The sequence below is a fragment of the Parus major genome, chromosome 1A (assembly GCF_001522545.3).
Source record: "Parus major isolate Abel chromosome 1A, Parus_major1.1, whole genome shotgun sequence".
NCBI lineage: Eukaryota > Metazoa > Chordata > Aves > Passeriformes > Paridae > Parus > Parus major.
In genome coordinates, this window is record NC_031773.1 from 65,242,956 (window position 1) to 65,261,786 (window position 18,831).

The following is an 18,831-nucleotide window of genomic DNA, read 5'->3' on the forward strand; positions in this document are numbered from 1 at the left end:
ATTTCAGGATAATAATAGATTTAGAATTTTTTTGCTGCTTTAAGAAGACAAAGACACTGGATTGTTGTTCTAAACTAGAACAGAACTCTCATGCTAATCTATCAGGCCCTATGCAGCCTATATGCATTTTAATTTCTTTGGTTCCTTTAATGTTTTATATAAGGGAAAATCCAAGTTCAACACTCACTATGAAAATTTAATTTCTGGGAAGTCTTCAAAGACTATTAACTAAACTCTTCTCCTATGCCCACCATTCACAACAGCTCCATGTGTCACTAGGGGATCTTCCTACAAACAACCAGAAGCTGATTCTGAATTGGTTTCCCATTAATATTTAAAGTTATGATATAAAAGGGAGGGGACTCTTAATTACAGAAATCTTGTATACAATTCTGGTGTTTGTGGTTATTCCCAGTGAGTGAACAAATGTTGAAATTAAAAGCAAGTGAGCACAGAATGATTACCAGTGCTAGAAGAGTACTGGGGTTATTTGTGGTGTGTTTTAGAAAGATAAAATACCTACAGTTTTACAATTACAATTATAATGTAGCTAGAAATCTATGCTAAAATTGAGACCCCCATCAGCGTTCTCAGACCTGCTGAATTAACTTAAATTTTCTCTCTTCTAGACAGGCTTGCACAGAATAAGAAAATAATTGATATGATAATTAAGCACATGTAAAGTTGTTTTTTCTGGACAGAGACAACATCATTAATGTCCTTAAACTGACAGATATGCGGAAGTGTTACATATAATTAGGAGCTTACAAAAAATATCTGGAATCACAGGGGAATTAAAACAACTCAGCAAAAAAACTGAACAAAGGGAAAGGGGAACTATGAACCAAATTTACATAGTTAGTGAAATAATAATGATATTTCCCATTTTTAGAACATTATTTCTTGCACTCTAGAAAGGGTACAGATTTGTCAGTTAGGAGTCAAAGACTATTTGAAGCTGACACTTACAATGTAACTTGTTGAAAACCACTTAAAAACTGTTAAAGGTGAGTCAAGTAGAACATAAATACTCAATGGAATAAGATAAAAATATTATTTATATTATAATATTTATAATATTATAATAATATTCTTAATAATAATAATAAGAAACAATGCTTTTGACCTGCATATAATATAATCTCAAACCACTGGAGATAGAGCCCACTATTGTCTGTATAAACTCCCAGAATTTTGGAAATATATCTAAATTTCATCTTATTTTAGATATTTTAGAGAATTATATTTTAGAGACCCAGAATCTTTTAAATTGGAAAAGTCCCTTAAGATCATCAAACCCAACCATAAACCTTAAACCACCAAGTCCACCACTCAACCATGTCCCTAAGCACTGTGCTTGCACATATAGAATTATATATCTTTTATAGATAAAAGATACAACAAGGATCATCTCCTAAAAGCAGCTTCTCATTTCTGTTTCTTCTGCCTGTTGTACCTCAAATTCTACTTCACACTTACAAAATATCATTTGTTGAGAAGTTTCAGAAGCTTTCCCAGCTTCCAGAATTCAGGCATCTCCAAAGAGAATGGTTACTTCAAAAAGTTTTTCTGAATTTCATGATGGTTTCTCAGTTAAGCATTTGATACTCTTAATGAAGCCAGTAAAAGTCTCATTCATCTGCCCCATGGACCATTTATTTAATCTTACTCCTGGTAAGCAGCACAGAATTATTAAAATGTGTTTTCCATGGTGAACAAAGCTATCTCATAATTATTATTATTACACCAGCTGAACAATACAAAGTGTGGCAGTCAAAAGCCAAATTCCCTGCAGCATGTGAATCTTAGACTGCTATTTAAATTTTCAGCCCTTGTCTAAAAAAGCTTTAATTTTACTTTTCCTTGGATAGTCATAACATGGATACAAGGGCTGGAACCCATTCATTTTGAAAAATAAATTTTATTTCTAACCTCTTTACAATTTGTCCACCATCCCATGAATGAAAAACTCGTTATTCATTATTATATTCATTGTTTTCAAGGAGAATAGCTTTTAACAAATGTATAAACAGTTACTCTAATCTTAATCACTGGCAACAGAGATAAACAGCACAGAATTTGAGTTTCAACGTTGTATTTCTTGTAGGCAAACACAGAATACATTATTAGAGAACTGGGCACAAGCTATCTATAATGAGATAACATGTTTTAGCCATTAATATATTTGTATTATTTATTATAGTTTCCCTCATATTAGTAGCTAAAAGAGTTTTGAAATTCAGGTTATTTTGGAGCAACTCAGGAAATTACATCATCTCCATGGAAATATTAATTCCAGGTTTCCATTATTCCTCTGCTTATATGGGGGAAGGAGAGAAGGAGAGGAAGTTGTCAATGAGACAATTAACACAAAATGAGGCTTAGTTGAAATCTAATCTGCACCAGAAAGACCATTCTTCTTGCTGATTAAACAATCAATTCTGGTGCTAAGAAAATAGCACAAATTTTGCACAACTATCAAAAGAGAATGAAGACTAAGCTAATTATTATAATTCAACAATAAATTGCCAAGAAGTTTTCAATCATTTAGGAGCAGCTCTTACTCACACTTTGGGGTTAGCATGTCCCAGCTGTAATTTGCCACTGAAATGATGTACAGATGTCAGTAATTCCAGCATTAGGCACAGTCCCTGCAGGAGAACAAGGGGGAATACAATTTATTATTTCACTTGATCACTATAGTTAGAAATGTTTAAGAAAAATACATACATATACACTGGCAGTTACAGCTTCTTTAAATTAGGAATAGTCCCTGTGGCTGGATTATCCCAGGACACCTAGTAATTGCTTGCCTTACATGACTGTTATAATTTTGTGGCTGATTAGTGCAACAAAATTATAACAGCAATCAAGGAAACCCAGCAGCTGGGATGGTGAACATGGTACATGGTTCTTCTGCAATCTCCTAAAGCCTCCACTGCTTGCCAAAAAAAAGCTGATATATTTAACAACACAACTTCCTTGGTAAGAAAGCACAAGCATGATGGCATCCTCCAAGTGACTGGATAAAAGGGAACCAAGGGAGGAGGAGGAGGATGGGAAATGGGACTATGATATGATTTTGATTTCAAAATCTGCATGGAATACACAATAATATACATGTCCTTTCCCCACAGGACAAGGAAAATTACATAAGTAATGAACCTATTTGATTAGGAAATGGACTTGAATACCAGAACTCTTTTGGGAATTTGTTCCAATCAACCAGAGATAACCTACAGCGGAAGGCAGCAACATTGTTATGTTATTAAACTCCTTTCATCAAATATATCTAAGCACAGAAGAGCCATTAGGCCTCTTGCTCTTGTGCAGTCAAAGAATTAGGGTCAATTCTTCATTTAGCTTCATGTAGGAATACAATGTTACTGTAGGGAAATTATACCTCAAATATGTATGAGTGTGTCTATACATATGAATACCTTACTTTATGAAAGCCCTTGGATAACTGAATGGACAGAAGGTGAGTTCTATTACATGAAAAATGAATGAGAGCGCAGGGAGCATCATGGTTTTTGTTTTCAAACACATTTGTTTAATGAATTAAATTCTCTGCTTGCTGAGAAGTCACAGCCGTGGTTTTCTTGGCTTCTCTTTAAAATAATCTTACAGCTATATATTCCCTTTACCTTTCATGTAGCTATAAAATAATTTTTTTCCAACCAGTGAGACACATTCCAGCTCACAGGTGTCCCAACACAGATCCCACCAGTGATGTGGATTATGGCTGTGAAGGCCATAATAAATTTACCTGGGTCACATGTGAGTTTCCCAGAACAGGATCAAAGACCAGAGCAGTTTTCACAATGCCTGGAAGGAAAATATGTGTGAAAAGTGACTTTAGATGGTTCTAGCAAAAGTCATTTCGGCTGTTAGCAGCACAGATTGGATATATCACTGCTATATAATGGGGTTTTTTAAATAGAAATATATATGTTTGAGCCACCAGTGATGCAAGCTGTGGGGCAAAATTGGGGAACAACTCTCATTCTAAAAGGAAGAGAGGCAAAGGAAGAGTGTCAAAGACACAAGGAAGGAGATAGAGATAGAGGAGCAGCACAGGGGGCAGAATCTGCAGAAGAGTAGCAGGCAGCATCAGGCCCTGCTGGGGATGAAACCACAGGAAAGTTGAGATCTGCTGCTAGAAATTTCCTCTGAGAACTCTAAGAATAAGCAATTGTCATTGGGAGATGTTATTTCTCTTATAATTTCCTTCTAGAAACAAGTATCCAAATCCACATCTGCAGACAAAGACATGTTTTTTCTTGGCTTTTTGTCCAGACATATTATATTTTGGGTACTTGCACCAGAGCTTGCCAAATATACGTAATTTTCAAATTCGGAGTTTTATTTCAAGCATAGCTTTGTTATATTTAAAATTTGTTTTAACCAATTTGAAACTGAAACCCCCATAAGCTGTATTTTTCATAGCAGCCTTTGTTTCTTGGTTTCCAGGAGGAGCAGACAAAAGGCTGATTTCCTCAGGGAGAAGTTGCCATATGGCACTGGTGCCAGTGCCGAACAGACTGCACCTGCCTCCGATACCCACCGAGCTTTGGCCACCTTCAAAGGAAACAGGCAACGGGGCTGATCTGATGGAGCAGTTACAAAACCTCACCACATTTCAGTTCCTCTCAGCACCAGCCCTCCTCCTCTCCCCACCAAACCCCAGCAAGCAAATCCCGGCGTTTCTCCTCTCTGTGATGAATCCAGCGCAAACACCCGCAAATACCTAATTGCTGGAGTGACATCTCTGTGATGGTGCTTGCAGTTCTCTTCAGTCATTGTTTCATTATTCAGCAGGAAGATCCACTCTGGGATTTCATAGTTTTGGTAATGATGACTTGGCCCTGGGGAAGGTAGCTGTGTGCTGGCACCCAGACCCTGCTCTGGTCAATCCCCTCGCTGGTGCTGGCCCACGCTCTGCCAGCGTCACAGTGCAAAGTGAAGTTGCCTCATTAGCATCTCTTGACTGAAAAAGGGTAAAACTTAAAATGAATCCATCTGTTTTCTGTACTGCTTTGTTTATACTTTCTAATGCTGGGTTTTGGCAGGCCCAGGCACTATTTATTCATCACTGTTGTCACTTATCCGTTCATCTAGCCGCAGAATTTTGAATAGGAGCGTTCGCTTACTCAGGCAAATTCTTCTCTGTGTATTTGTTTGTCTTTTTGGATATAAGAGCCAAATATTTATTTGAAAGTGAAATCCTGAACAGCAGTCATGTGAAAGCAAAGAGACTGGGAGGAAAAGGGAATAAAGGTATGTCTGATAGCACTCAAACTGTAGTTCCTGTCAACAGATCCCACTTTTATTCTGTATAATGAGCCTTCCTCACTGTGCTAGGAACTTCTGCCTTATGCTGAGAAAGAGCAAAGCATCCTTGCACCTGTTTGAAATTTTCATGTTTGCCAGTGGATTGTATTCTTAGACATATCATAATCCTAGAATGGTCTGGGTTGAAAGGGACCTTAAAGTTCATCCAGTTCCAGTCCCCTGCTGTGGCCAGGGACGCCTTCCACCAGACCAGGTTGCTCAGAACCCCATCCAACCTGGCCTTCAACACTTCCAGGGATGGGAATATGCAAACCTCTCCTATGTATTGAAGAAAGGAATCCCATAAAGACCAAAATCATGGAAGAAGAGAACTACAAGGTTAGTGGACATTCATGAAAGAATGGGAAGCACTTGCTGAGAAATATATTTCCATTTTCTATCCAAAAGAGGTTACAGAGAAATGGCTGTACCCCTTAAGTGACTCAGTAACTTCTCAGGAGAAAAAGCTCCAGTCATGGTCACCACAATTAGTGAAAACATGGATTAACTGTAGTTAAAAGGGTCTAAACAGATACTGGGATTGCTGAAATCATAGTTTTAAGTTCCTTATTCAGCAAATGCATTACAAACTACCTTCTTTTCCCTGAAAATCCTCAACATACAAAGGTCAGAACAAAGTCATGGGATGTCTGATTTCAAGTCTGAGGTGTCTAGTCTAAAGTATTTATTTATTTACACATACTGACAGATATTGACGCTTCAGCTTTCAGAAGCCTACCTACTGCTCTGACTATTTTAATAACTGTAACCCAGATCTTCACCAGAGCTGTGGTCCATGGTTCTTTAATTTCCTCACACCATTAACTTCCCTTAAAACTGAATCTCTGCTCACTGCAGTAAATTCAGTTAGGCAAGAATCACTCAGAGGGGAATATGATTAGTAATAATTTCTATCATGCTCAGCAGAAGAAATACTGTATGGAGGATTGTTTGTATCTTTGTTGACTGGGAGATTTGGGCTGGCCAGAAAGAACACTCCTTCTTTTTAAATAAGCTTTAATTTATGTAACCTTGACTCAAATCAGAGATGATTTCAATGCATTTGTAAAACTTCTTAGCCCTGATGAAGTTGCACAGATATAGAAATGGAGTTTTTTATTCCACCTTACTAAATAGTTGTGGCTGCACTTTCTAGTATCTAATCAAGACATAATGAATGCATTCATGCTTGCAAAGTCACAAGTGGAAGTTATTTATTGCACAAGTGAGGTACCATGAATAGAAATCAATTTTAAAGTAGCAGGATAAGGGTTAGAACAACTTAATTAAAAAAAAGAAAAAAAACCAAAATAGAATAAAGATAATTTTTCACTTGCAGAAGGATGCTGATAGTCATTATATAACACAACCATTTTTTCAATTTTAGTTATATTCTTATGAGAAGCTGCAGAATCAAAACCTTTTTTAAGGAAGAACTGAAGTAAAAAAAAATAAAAATAAAATACATTTACATAAGAAGTTCCAGCAATTTTTTCTGTCACAACTCAGTTGTGGGGAAGTATTTTCAGTGTCATCACAGCACTTTGAGGATCACAAATATGTGTCTGGAGTTGCTGGAATCCTTATCCTCATAAAGCTGCTCCAGCATCTCAGAAGTCACAGTATTTGGACCAGAAGAAAGATGCGTTACATTTAAGCTAAAATTGGCTTCTTTTGTGACTTTAAATATTTGGACCAAAAAGTCTTCTACCTTGTATGGAATAATGTCCTTGCATCCTTCCTGTCAGATAAACAGGCAAGGATGGTAGGAAAAAGAATAAAGAATTAATCTTGATCACATTTTCTCAAACATTTGAAGAAGATTGGTCCTGGCAGATGACAATATTTTCCTCTTTTCTGGAGAGATTCCAATGCTCCCACGTATCCTTTGAAGTCTGTGCTAATTTCTAACTTGCCTTTTTAGAAGACAGTTTACATAACAAAAAAACGAAACAAATTAACACAAACAAACAAAAAAATCACTTTCTTAACCTCTCTCAATTGTTTTCTCAAGGTAAAATTTTTGATTTATTCATCCAGGAGTTCTAGAGGACCATTCATTTCCATATTACAAAGCATTGTGCCTGTTTTCAAAGAAGCATCTCTCTAAGCTTATCATTGCATCTGTATAAAATAATGCAATATTAAGGTTTGAAAAATTAAGAACTCTGACATAAATGAAAGAAAACAAAATGAAAGACATAAAATGCTTCTTCCCAGTTTAATTTAAGCCAGTGGAGAGGTGTCATGTATTCCCCTGTAAACCCTAGGAGCTACAAACACGTAGAGAGGAGTCTCTCTGGCCTGAGACACTAGTCAAAATTCACAGCTTTCAGAGATTCTTGGTATGGAAGGGGCAATATGAAAGTTACCATATTGTTGTCAAAATACACACAGCTTTTTCTCCTGGTTTTCTACCTTCAACACAGAGAATCAGCAGACAAGAACTGGCTCTTTGTTTGCAGTGGGGCAGAACATGAAGCTCCAAACTAATGCTTTTGGCCATCAGCCTACCCCCTGAGCACATTTTTATCCTGCTAAGGGCACTTGATCATCCCTCCAGTTGAGCTATTAGATGTACTTTGCCCATGTGCTGTCCTTAATGCAAACTTCAGTTCTCTTTTGTCTCATCTTTTGTCTCATTAGTTGGGTGTACTTTGAACACAGTAACTGAAAATCATGAATCTGATTTAGCTTCTCTCTGAAGTTTCAGTACTTCATATGTGGTCTCCCCATTTTCCTACATCTTGGGTAAATATGTTTCCACTCAGTGCACAGGAGATTGTCAGGAGGTGTCATTTCCTATTTCACTGTCACTACAGATAACTATAGATGGGTATTTCCAGTCCTTGAGCCATCTTATTCATGTCTCTCTGCCCATGGAGAGCCTGGGGCCAGTCTTCATGTCTTGAAGGGATATTAAAGTTTACAATTTTTGTTATTCAGCTGCACATTGGCACTCCCCAAATCAAATCCTTCCATAGCTCAGAAGCATGGGAGTTCTGATGTTTGAAGCTCTGCCTATTTAACTTAAATCCCAACTAGACACTTTGTGGGTCAGACACAGATTTATTTGAGATAAAACACCCACACTTCTTTTCAATCTCTTAGAGACTCTAAGGGAAACCTAATTTCTGGCTGCATCACTTCTCAAATGTAAATTATGTTTTCAGATCTTACTGACTTCCACCTCCATGCTCTGAGACATCTCTTCACAGCCACTGCCTTCATTAACTCCTTTTATGAAGCCTTTCAAATTTAAAACCAGGGGGGAAAAATGGCTTCTGTGCCTTGGGTGCTGATATTTGTTTCTGATACAGATGGAGTGAGATTTCACCCTTAAAATTATATCTCTAGATAACCTTGTAAAGGAGCACTGCCCCTTCCTTCTTAATAATAGAAGCATCATTTTGACTGTACACAAACAAAATTGGAAGTTTGCTGGTTCAGACAGACAGGCCAAGCAGGCCCTGCTTGCAAATACACTTACTCATTTTGAAGGAAAGGAGTAGTGCACTGCAGTTATACTAAGTTTCTGCATCTTGATATGCCCTCACCTTCACTCTCCCATGCACCTTTTGCACTGTCAGATCATATTTCAGCGTAGCTCCTAAAAAATAAAATCACAGATATGTCTGTGTACGCTAATTTTCAAATGGAGCAGGATAAAACATTTGAGAAGCTGTGTCAGAAGAGCAGCCTTCAGATCATGCTGGGTTTCTATCTCTGCTTTGAGCCTCAGGATGTCCTGCTAACTCTCCATGAGCAGTGCAAGGAGCTGAGAAGCCTAACTCAAAGCTCTAGGCTGTCCTCTGGAGCAGGGCTCATTTCTAGGTCTAGCCAGGAATGTTTAACCTGGACTGTTGTATTTACAGCCTTTGGGAGGACACAACCCAACAGCTGCCACACCCTGCCTTATGGAATGTAAATAATCAGTCCACACATGATATCCTTGCAGATCCATTGCTTCTGGACAAGGGCTCCTGGAAGCATTGTTGTCAAAGTGCCACCCAAACCCCCAAATTAATTTATCCATTAGCCCTTAATGAAAATAAACCATTAAAAAATTCTCCACTGCACTGTTTTTTGCACCCTTTGCCAGCATTGAAATGATTACATCCTTAAAGGCACAAAAGCTTCACAGGTTGTGCAGTTACTCTAAGCACAAATTTAGCTGCTCACATCTAGAACTTTAATCTTTGTAACCTGCTTCAGCATCACTGATCTCCTCTGTTTTTCCCCTCTGATTTGATCTCCAGCCTAAGTGCCAGTGACATTTTCATTTTTCACATGAGCTCAGCCAGTTATAGCTGTTCTCCAGATTATTTTCTTGACGGGTGTGTTCTGACCCCGTTTGATGTGGTGCTGTGGCTTTATCTGGTGAGATAAATCTTCCTCAGTGAACTCATGTGGGGAGTCCTGCTTTGAACTAATTGTGTGTGCAAAGTAAGCGTGGTACAATGCACATAATCCAAAGGTACTTAACGTGCACTAAGCTGCCCTACTTTTGCTAGAATTGTCCTACTTTTCAGTAAGGAGTTTTGCTTTTTTCCTCTGTAAAAAAATTGGCTGCATATCCTACTTTTTGCCATTATGCTTTACTTTTCTTTCCTTGGGGGAAGATAAGGAAGATAAAGCATACAGGGAATGTGCAAAACATTTTTTCAGGTTTCTCCTGTATCCCTCTTTTTTTTTTTTTTTGTTCTATCAGCATTCATCTTCAGCACTGGAAAATACAGCATCAAGAGAAGGCCTTGCTGCACTCATGCCTTGTGTTTAAATAAACTGATCACAGCACTCTATAGGAATTTATTAAGCCAAATGAAACTCAGTACAAGTATTAAAATTGTCATTGCAGCAAGAAAGGTTGAAGGATTTTCTTGTGGTCCTCCTGGTCAGTCATAGAGAGAAGAAACACAGATCAAAATTATTATGCTGTTCCCTTTCTTTACTGCCTCCATTTCATTGGGGGGTTTGGTGCTGTAAGAGTTAATGAGACAGTGCAATGACCTCTATTGGGGTTTTGTACTTAAATTTTAAGGAAAGATTTGTAACTAATACAGAAAAAAAAAAAAAAAAAAGAATCAGGCCATACATAGGAAAAAATTATTAGCTAATAGCAGTTAACCAAATAGCTGAACCTCCAGAAATGCTTTTCTCTTCCAAAGAATGCACATATCAAGAACTAGTTGTATAAATGACTCAAATTACTAGTAATTGTGGTGAAAACAAGGTGTTGACAAGTCAGCCTGACCATAGGACAAGGGCTGAACATTTCTCTAACTTCTCTCCCTGCACTCCACCTTTATTCCTCTAATTCTGGATTCCTAAAGTTTAGCTTTGGTTCCAAAAACAACCTTCTTTTTAAACACACCCTCAAAGTAGATTTTAAAATCTCCCAACCATGGTCTTTTCTTTCAAAATGCCCAGGAAAAATGGCCCCAAATGACCCTCTAGATGGGCAAGACAGGCTTTTCATCATTCCTTCCAGCTGAACACATCCAGTTCCCTCCTTCACACTGCCTCAGCCCAGGACACATCTTCACTTGGGTTCTTCTTCCACGCCTGCCCAGGAGATGTTCTGGTCCTGCTCCTGCTGGTCAGCTGTAGATCACATCTGAGCTACACCTTCTGGCCAGAGACAAAGCCTTGGTGTTGAATCTGATGCAATGTGTGCACAAAACTAACACTAAATTTCTGCCCAGCGAGTGTTTTTCCTGAAGTTTTCCTTAAATGTGACTTGCTGAATTGAGAGGATCTGAATCAAAGTAAGAGCCAATCTTCTCTTTCTTGGTTGTGGTGGGAAAGAAAATTCATTGTCTCTCCTCATCTATATCTGGACCATCAATTTTCATCATTCCTCTTCCAGTCTGAGTTATTAGAGTGTTCTTTTGGCTGACTGTTGTGGAGAAAAGGAGAACATATCTGTCAAAACACACACTGATGTAGGAAACTCTAAAGTGTGAAAAACATTTGAGTGTGGAATTGTGAAGCTGAGATCTCAATCATCCCCTGCTGAAGCAATGACCTGTCCCCCCAGAATTTAAACTAGTGCCTCTTCACATGACAAACATTGCTCCAAAAGGGTAACAAAGTACTCTGGTATATTATGACATGATGCAGACAAAAAAAATGAACAATGTTTCCCAATTCTGAACCTAACCTCTGCCAAAACCATGCTGTTCCTAATTGTCTTCAATGCATATAATGGATTTATGAAGACAAAATGAAAATGTATTGAAATGTTCAATAAACAAAGCAACAAAAACTGGTGCAAGTTTGGAAAAATCCAGCTGGGAGGATGTCCCCTTTATAATTTCTTTGCATTTGTATTTACCAAGTGCCAAACTTAAATTTTTCCCCCAGATTTACTAAATTGATTCCTATGCCTGAGAATGGTGCCAGTTTAAATTGTGTCATTGTTAAAGATGATTTATTTGTTCATTTTTAAGAAATGAACAATACCCAGGGACAGACTTTTCCTGTCCTAGATCAGCACTGTATTACAATTATGGCCAAGTAGGATCTGTTTAAGAGACCAGTGTCTGAATTCTTTTCAATGCTGTTCTTGCAGAGGTTTTAATTAATAACTTTAATTCGCCTATTTCCTCATTGCCTTCTTTGTAGGAAATGCTGCTTTTTGCAGAATTCTTGATATCTGGACATATTTACAACAAAAGAAGATTACCAAACCTCTTTCACAAAGATACTGAACCCCCATGAGAAAATTAAAAGTCCAGCTCCAGAAGAACTGGGCTGGATGTGAACCACTGACCTGGATCATAGAATCAGAGAATCATAAGGAATGTTTGGGTTGGAAAAGACCTCCAAGATCATCGAGTTCACCATAAAACCTTGTTCACAGGTGCTGCCTCCACATGTCTGTTGAACAATTCTAGGTTGGACCACTTCCACACTCTTCATTACTTTGTATCATATCTCCAATCCCCTTACCCAACTCTCTGACAGGATTTCCAAGCACTGTGACTGATATATTTACTGCTTTGGCACCCTTGTTAGGATAATTCATTATATCACCAATCTACAAACTCTGATTGATGACCTCCATTTATTTATCCTTTATAACTACTAAATTTTGCACACTCACTGGAAGAATATAGAGCAGCCTTTTTCCCTTTGTTTTGCTTTCCAGCACACTGACATGTTAGTGCCCTCCCTTCACAGGAAAGAACTTGTGCAGTCAGGGATAGGGGAGCTTGGGGCCAGGTTTTTCATTCATGTCCACAGGCAGGACTTTGCTCATCAAATCAAATCCCTCTAATCCAACCCAAGACACTTCAGCAGGAGTTCAGCCTCGTGTTTCACAGACCCACCTTGGCCAGAAGGAATTGTGCCTACAAAATGACAGTTCAGGCTTGCTAAAACCTTACAATCCTACTAGACATTTTTATTTTTTTTTATTCTCCCCACTGTTTTATCAGAAATCTGAGAAATGAAGTGAGTCATTCAGGCAGCCTTACAAAAACTGACCAGCACCTTACAGTTTTGTCACCAGGTTTGAGAGAATTGATCTAGGAATGGATAACTGAAAGGAGACAAAATAAATGTAGGTGGAAGTAGTTTTTTCTACAGACTCCCTTCCCCAGTGTCACAAATGATGTGCACATTCAGGCTGCCAACCAGGAGTCCAGATGCAGGGTCTGCTCACTTCCCACAGATGTAGGGGGCCCCAGAAGGTTTCTCACTGAAAGCCAAAAGTGAGCAGTTTGGATGAAAACCACAAAAGTGGCAATTCTGTGGCAGATTCTGTTTTTCCTTACACCTCCCAGGCTTGGCTTCTTGCTCAGCTGTTAAGCTCCCACTCCTCTACCAGGAGAATTTGACATCTGAACAGGAATGCTGTAGCTGATCGCTGACATCCCCCTCATGCCATTGCTCTCTGATTCATTTTGGATTTTTCCAAGCTCCAGTTCAAGCTCTCACACAGTGCTTAACAGATCTGTGGCATATATGGCAAATTTAGGATTGTTCCTAAATCTTTTTCTTTCCTGTAGTGTCATCTTTGCTGCTGGATTCCTGTACTCCTGATAGTTTCAGTTGTTTTTTGCTTCCTAGCACTGGCTATGTGCAGATAATCTACAGAGCTTACTCTGTGATATATCACAAAGTCAAAGCATCTCCTGAAGGTGTCAAAGATGAATTTCCACTTCAGAATTTACCAGAAAGTACTGCTATAGATATACACATCTCTTGCTATTCAGACATTTTTAGAACCTTTTAAACATTTTTAAACTTTTTTTTTTTAAAAAATTAAATACTTTGTACATTATCAAAAAACAAAGGAGTTCACTGTGCTGAGCTCTCCAGATGTACAAGGCTCTTGGAGAGAGAATGGACTACTACTTTAACTGAAATTTAGGAAAAAGTGGGGAAAGGAAGGAAATCTATCTGTATATTGTCTTTGTCTAAGCACCTATCAGTAGCCTAGTCAACACAGTATATACCCAGACACTGCAATTTTTTATTACTTTATCAGGGAACCAGCTCTTAACACCTATCAGTTATCCTCCAGAGGAGATGTCAGGTTTCTGAAGCACTCTGAAAACTCCTGGTGGAAAAACAAAGCACTTTAAAAAGGCCCCAGTGTATTTTGCAGCCTTCTGCCATTCCTTTTGCAGGGTTTTTATGTCTTTTGTGGTCATGAAGTGACGAAAGCTCATTGCAAGCTTCATTTTCCCAGCAGGCCCAGAGCCAGCTGCCACAGCCCACAAAGTGGTCAAGCTTGGCAGGGGAGATGCTCTGCTGCAGCACATCTCTTGGCAGCCCCCATCTCTTGGAGCTTCAAGGGAGGCCTGGCAGCAATTCCAAAATGCTCCCCTGGTGAAACCTTGGGAAAAACGACCATGGTAGTCCTGCTTAGGATTTACTTGTTAGTGCAACAGGGACTGGTTTGCATCCTTTGTTCAAGCTCTGTCTGAACCCAAGCTGGTGCAGGTGAAAAAGTTCTCTATTTAAGTTTTCATTCCCTTGTCAAATGGCAAAATTAAGTGTTGACCTGCACATCTAACATATCTCAAATACTCTTACTTCAGTGGGGATAAAGGGTCTGGAACTGTATTTGAACATCTAAGTGCCCTTCAAGGCCAGATCCCTGGGAATTCTGCCATGTAAATACTACCTGATCAGGGTATTAGGCAAGGATTCCCTTCTGCCACAGTTATTCCTGTTTTACTCCTATGTCTCTGCTTTTCTCAGGCCCTGAGCTGCTATTTGATGTGGACCAGGCCTGTAGACCAAGTAAAATCACAGTAAGTTACATGGGCTGGATTTACTGGATTTATTGGCATATCCAGATTCAGCTTTTGCAAACAATCAAAAGATTGCAATTAAAGAATTGGGACCCTCAAGTGCTATCCATCATGCAGTGTTTGGTAGCGGCAGTGATTGCTAACACAATCTTTCCACTACACTGAAATGATTGTAGTGTCTCCACAGACATCACACTATCAGAAATAATCATTTTATGAAGGCTCTTAGTTATTTTTACCTGGTCTTTCTGCATAAAATTCATTAAAATCACCTCTTTTCTTGAAAGTATTTTCTCTTGCTGACAAAAATAAAGTAAAATATAATAAAAATAAATCAAGAATACATCAATACAACACTCTGGGACTGTGTAAACTATACTTATTTTGAAAGTGTGACTAAAGCATAGAGAAAAAAAAGAGATCATGATTGAGTTTGGCATATAAAGAGTACAGGTTTATAACTTTGAAAACAGTTGCGTAAGTTAAATGAGACTCAAGATAATAACACAGTAAAAATGCACCCAAAATAGCCACTAATCCATCATTTAAAACATGCATTTATGTAGACAAGGTAGATAATGTGATACTTCTTATTGGAACACGAATATTTTATAAAGTTCAAGCTGAAGGGCCCAGAAGTTCCGCTTCTGGATGTATTACTATATAAAGATTAGATTAATATTCTTGTTTCAATAAAAGATATCATGTTATCTGTACTGCCTTAGATTGAAATTTTTTGTTCTTGGACCAATAAGGACACATATATTCAAGTTTTCCATTATTTTGACTAAACCTCAGAGTATTTAAAACACATCTTTAAAAAACCAGTGGTGAATTATGCCAAAAAGGCAATTTTATGCAGAGAATCATGACTGTTTCTTTGTCAGTGTGTTCCCTAACTAGCAAGGCCTCCTATTAAAATCCAAGAGAAATTAAGCTCTGATTTTTCTTTGTCTAGAACTCAATCTGTTTTCCAAAACCTTAACCCTCTTTCTGTGTTTAGAATTACCCTCCATCTTCTAATAATTCTATCAAAAGGCAGGATGGGTGCAGGGGAGAAGCACAACAAAAGTTTTAGCTTGTCTTTTGCCAAACGGTGATTTTTGGGTTTGATACACAAAGCTGTAGAATTTGGGGACTGCTGAGCTACTAATTAAACTACCTGGTAGATTAATTAATGTCTCCTGCTACTGCCTTCTCAGTGAGCAGGTCAGGCCTGAGAACTCATGAGCTTTAATATTCTTTTGCAGCCTTACTGTGGATTCCCCTTTCCTTCCCAGACACTGGAGTTTGGGCTCAAAGGTGGATTTTAAATCCCATACACACAGGTGACTTAACTGTCTGACTAGTAGGGTTAGCTCACTAGTTTTATCCCACAGAAAAATGTCTTTAAAAGTTCAGTCCAGCTAATTAAAAATCTGCTAATGTTACCCTGTGGATGAAGTGGGCCATAGGAACTTGGTAAGCACATTGAATTCAGTAATTATCAGGTTGGAAAATCCATCAGCTATATAATCAATAAAGAATATAAGATTGAACTTTATGGCTTTTGCTTGAAGATAGCTTTGAGACAAGCTTTAGAGATGCAAATTATGGACATATTTTGGCTCAGCTTTGCACATTTTGACTTAAACTACACAGTTCTATCTTCTTGCATAAACAACTAACAGCTGTGAAGGTTTACGTTAAATATTGGATAAAACTATACTTTGAAGCTGCAATGAATTCTTCAAGAAGACAAAAAAACTTCGGCTCCTGCTCTGTTAAGGTGCCTGCTCTTGGAAAAATTTGCCTAAAATCTATCCACGTGGCAAAGAGGGATTTTTCTTTCCAAGTGTGCTCTCTTATGAGGAATGCCGAGGACGGTGTTGAAAAGTTGGACGGTACAAACACATCAGCACTCTTTCCTCACCACTCAAACCACAGAGCAATTGAGCTAAGTAAAAAGGCCAGGCACATTATGATAATGGAGACCTAAAATGAACGTGGCCAAACCACACTTGATTTTGATTCAGTTAAGTGAATCAAGACCTTTCTTGGTATCCTTTATGCTGTGGCATAACAGACAGCAAACCTGAATAGATGAGCAAGAAAGAAAAGCTCTTATATAAAGATCTAGTCCAGAGGTGCTCAGAAAAACAGTGTGATGACATGAGAAGAAAGCAATTTCTTTCAGCTGACCTCATAAATCTGGTTTTCAATCAAAGTAACAGACATAGGGAACCCAAGGGGAACATTTGTGTATTCACATATTCATGCAATGTTTGCCCTTTGTTGGTAGCCAAGGCCCTTTTAGCGCCCTGGATGGATCTTGATGAAGGATTAACAGTGAATTCAAGTTCAGTAATTGCTATAACCATTCCCAAGAGGAGGAGGAGGAGGAGGAGGAGGATGGTGTTCCCCAAGCTGTGAATAGCAGTAGTGTCATGACAAACAAGATGATTTTACAGAATCTTTGTGATCTTGAAATCAGAACAATGTCAGCAACTAAGCCAATAGGGAAGATGTATGAATGGAAGCTTTTATCTGTAACCTTTATTCATTTCCAAATATCCTGACAACAATTATGTTCTGTAAGGAGTGGGAAAGGTTTAGCACCACCTTGTTTTTAGCTCCAGGGGATGGATTAGAGCATTAACCTTTGGGCTGGGAGAACATCAAGCTGCCTTCCTGGAGCTGGGAATCCATCTCTCAGCAAAGTCAACTCAAATTCTCAATTCAAATTCAACATTCAAATTCTCAAGAGCAAACAGTAAATGCCTGCATTCACGTGCAAACCAGTTAACAGTGCACAAGGACCACTGCAGCTGTGTCTAAAGAGGGCTGGGAATGAAGTTTATTTGGCTTTCCTCTGCTTTATTTCCTTTTTTTTGTGTGCTTTTAACACATAACATTGTGGGGTAAAAAAAGAAAAAAAATTCCACCCTGGGCCATTAGACTCCTGAATCGATGGAGCTCTGCTGCTATGTGTCCCCAGCCTGGCTAGACCTGTCACTCTCTTTCTTTAGCTGTAATTTCTTCAGCTGTCTGGACAGTCACTACTAATCAAGTTTTCCATTTTTGGCAGCCAGTAGGAAAGCAGCAAGCATCCAGGAACTAGAGGAACAGCGGCAATGCCAGTGCCTTTCATTCAGATAACTGAGAGCATAAATCAGTTTTTTATGGTTTTAGGTTGTCCGCTGAAGCATGATAAGGCCACCATCCTTTGTAGATGAGAGAACAGACTCACCATTTTTGCTTCCTCTTGGAGTCTAATGAAATGAACAACTATGATTAGTCATTCAGGAAGAATTCATTCCGAAGTTCTTTTGACTGCAGTGAAGTTTCCACTAATGTGGAAAAGTCTTCAGTCCTTTGGACCATTGTTTTCCTGGAGTTAAAAGCATATGAAAATGGCTATAAGAACACATGAAGTTTATGGACAGGATGTAACCCCTGGCTTGCTTTTATTTTCTTTTCCCAATTTTAAGTCCACTGTCCTGCTTTCATCATCCTGCAGCTTTACAAAAAAAAGAAAAAAGAAAAAAAAAGGAGATTTTTTAAACTTACTTCTACTCCATTCTTTGCTTCTCTTTGCTTCCAGCAGTTTCACAGACAGTGCATTCATGGGTTTAAGGGTTTAATGTCCTAATGGGAAGTATCTCTTTCTCTCAAATCCCAGCTTTTTATCGTCTCAGTCTTTATTGCTTTCACATTCATCACTTGTATTGAAAAAAGACACCAACAGACACAAAAGAAAAGGGAATTGCCTCTCCATCCCTTTCATTGATCTTTTGGGCTGAGCTGGACTTCCTTCCTCAGCTGTGACTGCTCCTGAGGTGAAATGCAGAATTAAAAAGGCACAGGAATGAGAATTAGAGAACACTATGAAAAAATATTAATAAAAAAATATCACTTTTAAACTTCCTTCAGATTTTATAACCCTTTCTTAGGAGTTAATTTCCAACAGCGTTGGTTTTATTGCACAGCTCTGTGCTTCCCTATAATGATCAAGCTGTACTGAGTTGGGACTTTTACTGCCAAGAGCGTATTTGCAATCCAATATTTCGGTAGTTTGCACTGACCTTGCACGTCACGATCAGTAGGAACGCAAGTTCATTTCACTTTTGCATATAGTTCAAGTCACAGGCTCTTATCAGGTCTATAATGCTTATTGACACACAGCCTTTTATTGCCAGCTGTCCAAGTGAACCAGCTTTCAAAGGTTGCTTCACTGCTCCTCGAAGTC

General features: G+C 38.5%; 1 long non-coding RNA gene across 4 annotated transcripts in view; it reads right to left on the reverse strand.

The window, feature by feature from the left end:
* LOC107205021 overlaps positions 1 to 18,831 on the reverse strand; it is a 102,363-nt gene that overhangs the window by 6,253 nt on the left and 77,279 nt on the right. For 3 of the 4 annotated variants that reach the window (XR_004497588.1, XR_004497587.1, XR_001521815.3), the window contains exons 3-8: positions 18,668 to 18,831; positions 18,153 to 18,416; positions 17,833 to 17,973; positions 4,751 to 4,990; positions 3,770 to 3,828; positions 2,569 to 2,651 (exon numbers count right to left, since the gene is read on the reverse strand). This is a non-coding gene — a long non-coding RNA (uncharacterized LOC107205021). The remainder of the gene's footprint in view (positions 1 to 2,568; positions 2,652 to 3,769; positions 3,829 to 4,750; positions 4,991 to 17,832; positions 17,974 to 18,152; positions 18,417 to 18,667) is intronic. The other variant, XR_004497586.1, reaches the window with a different exon arrangement.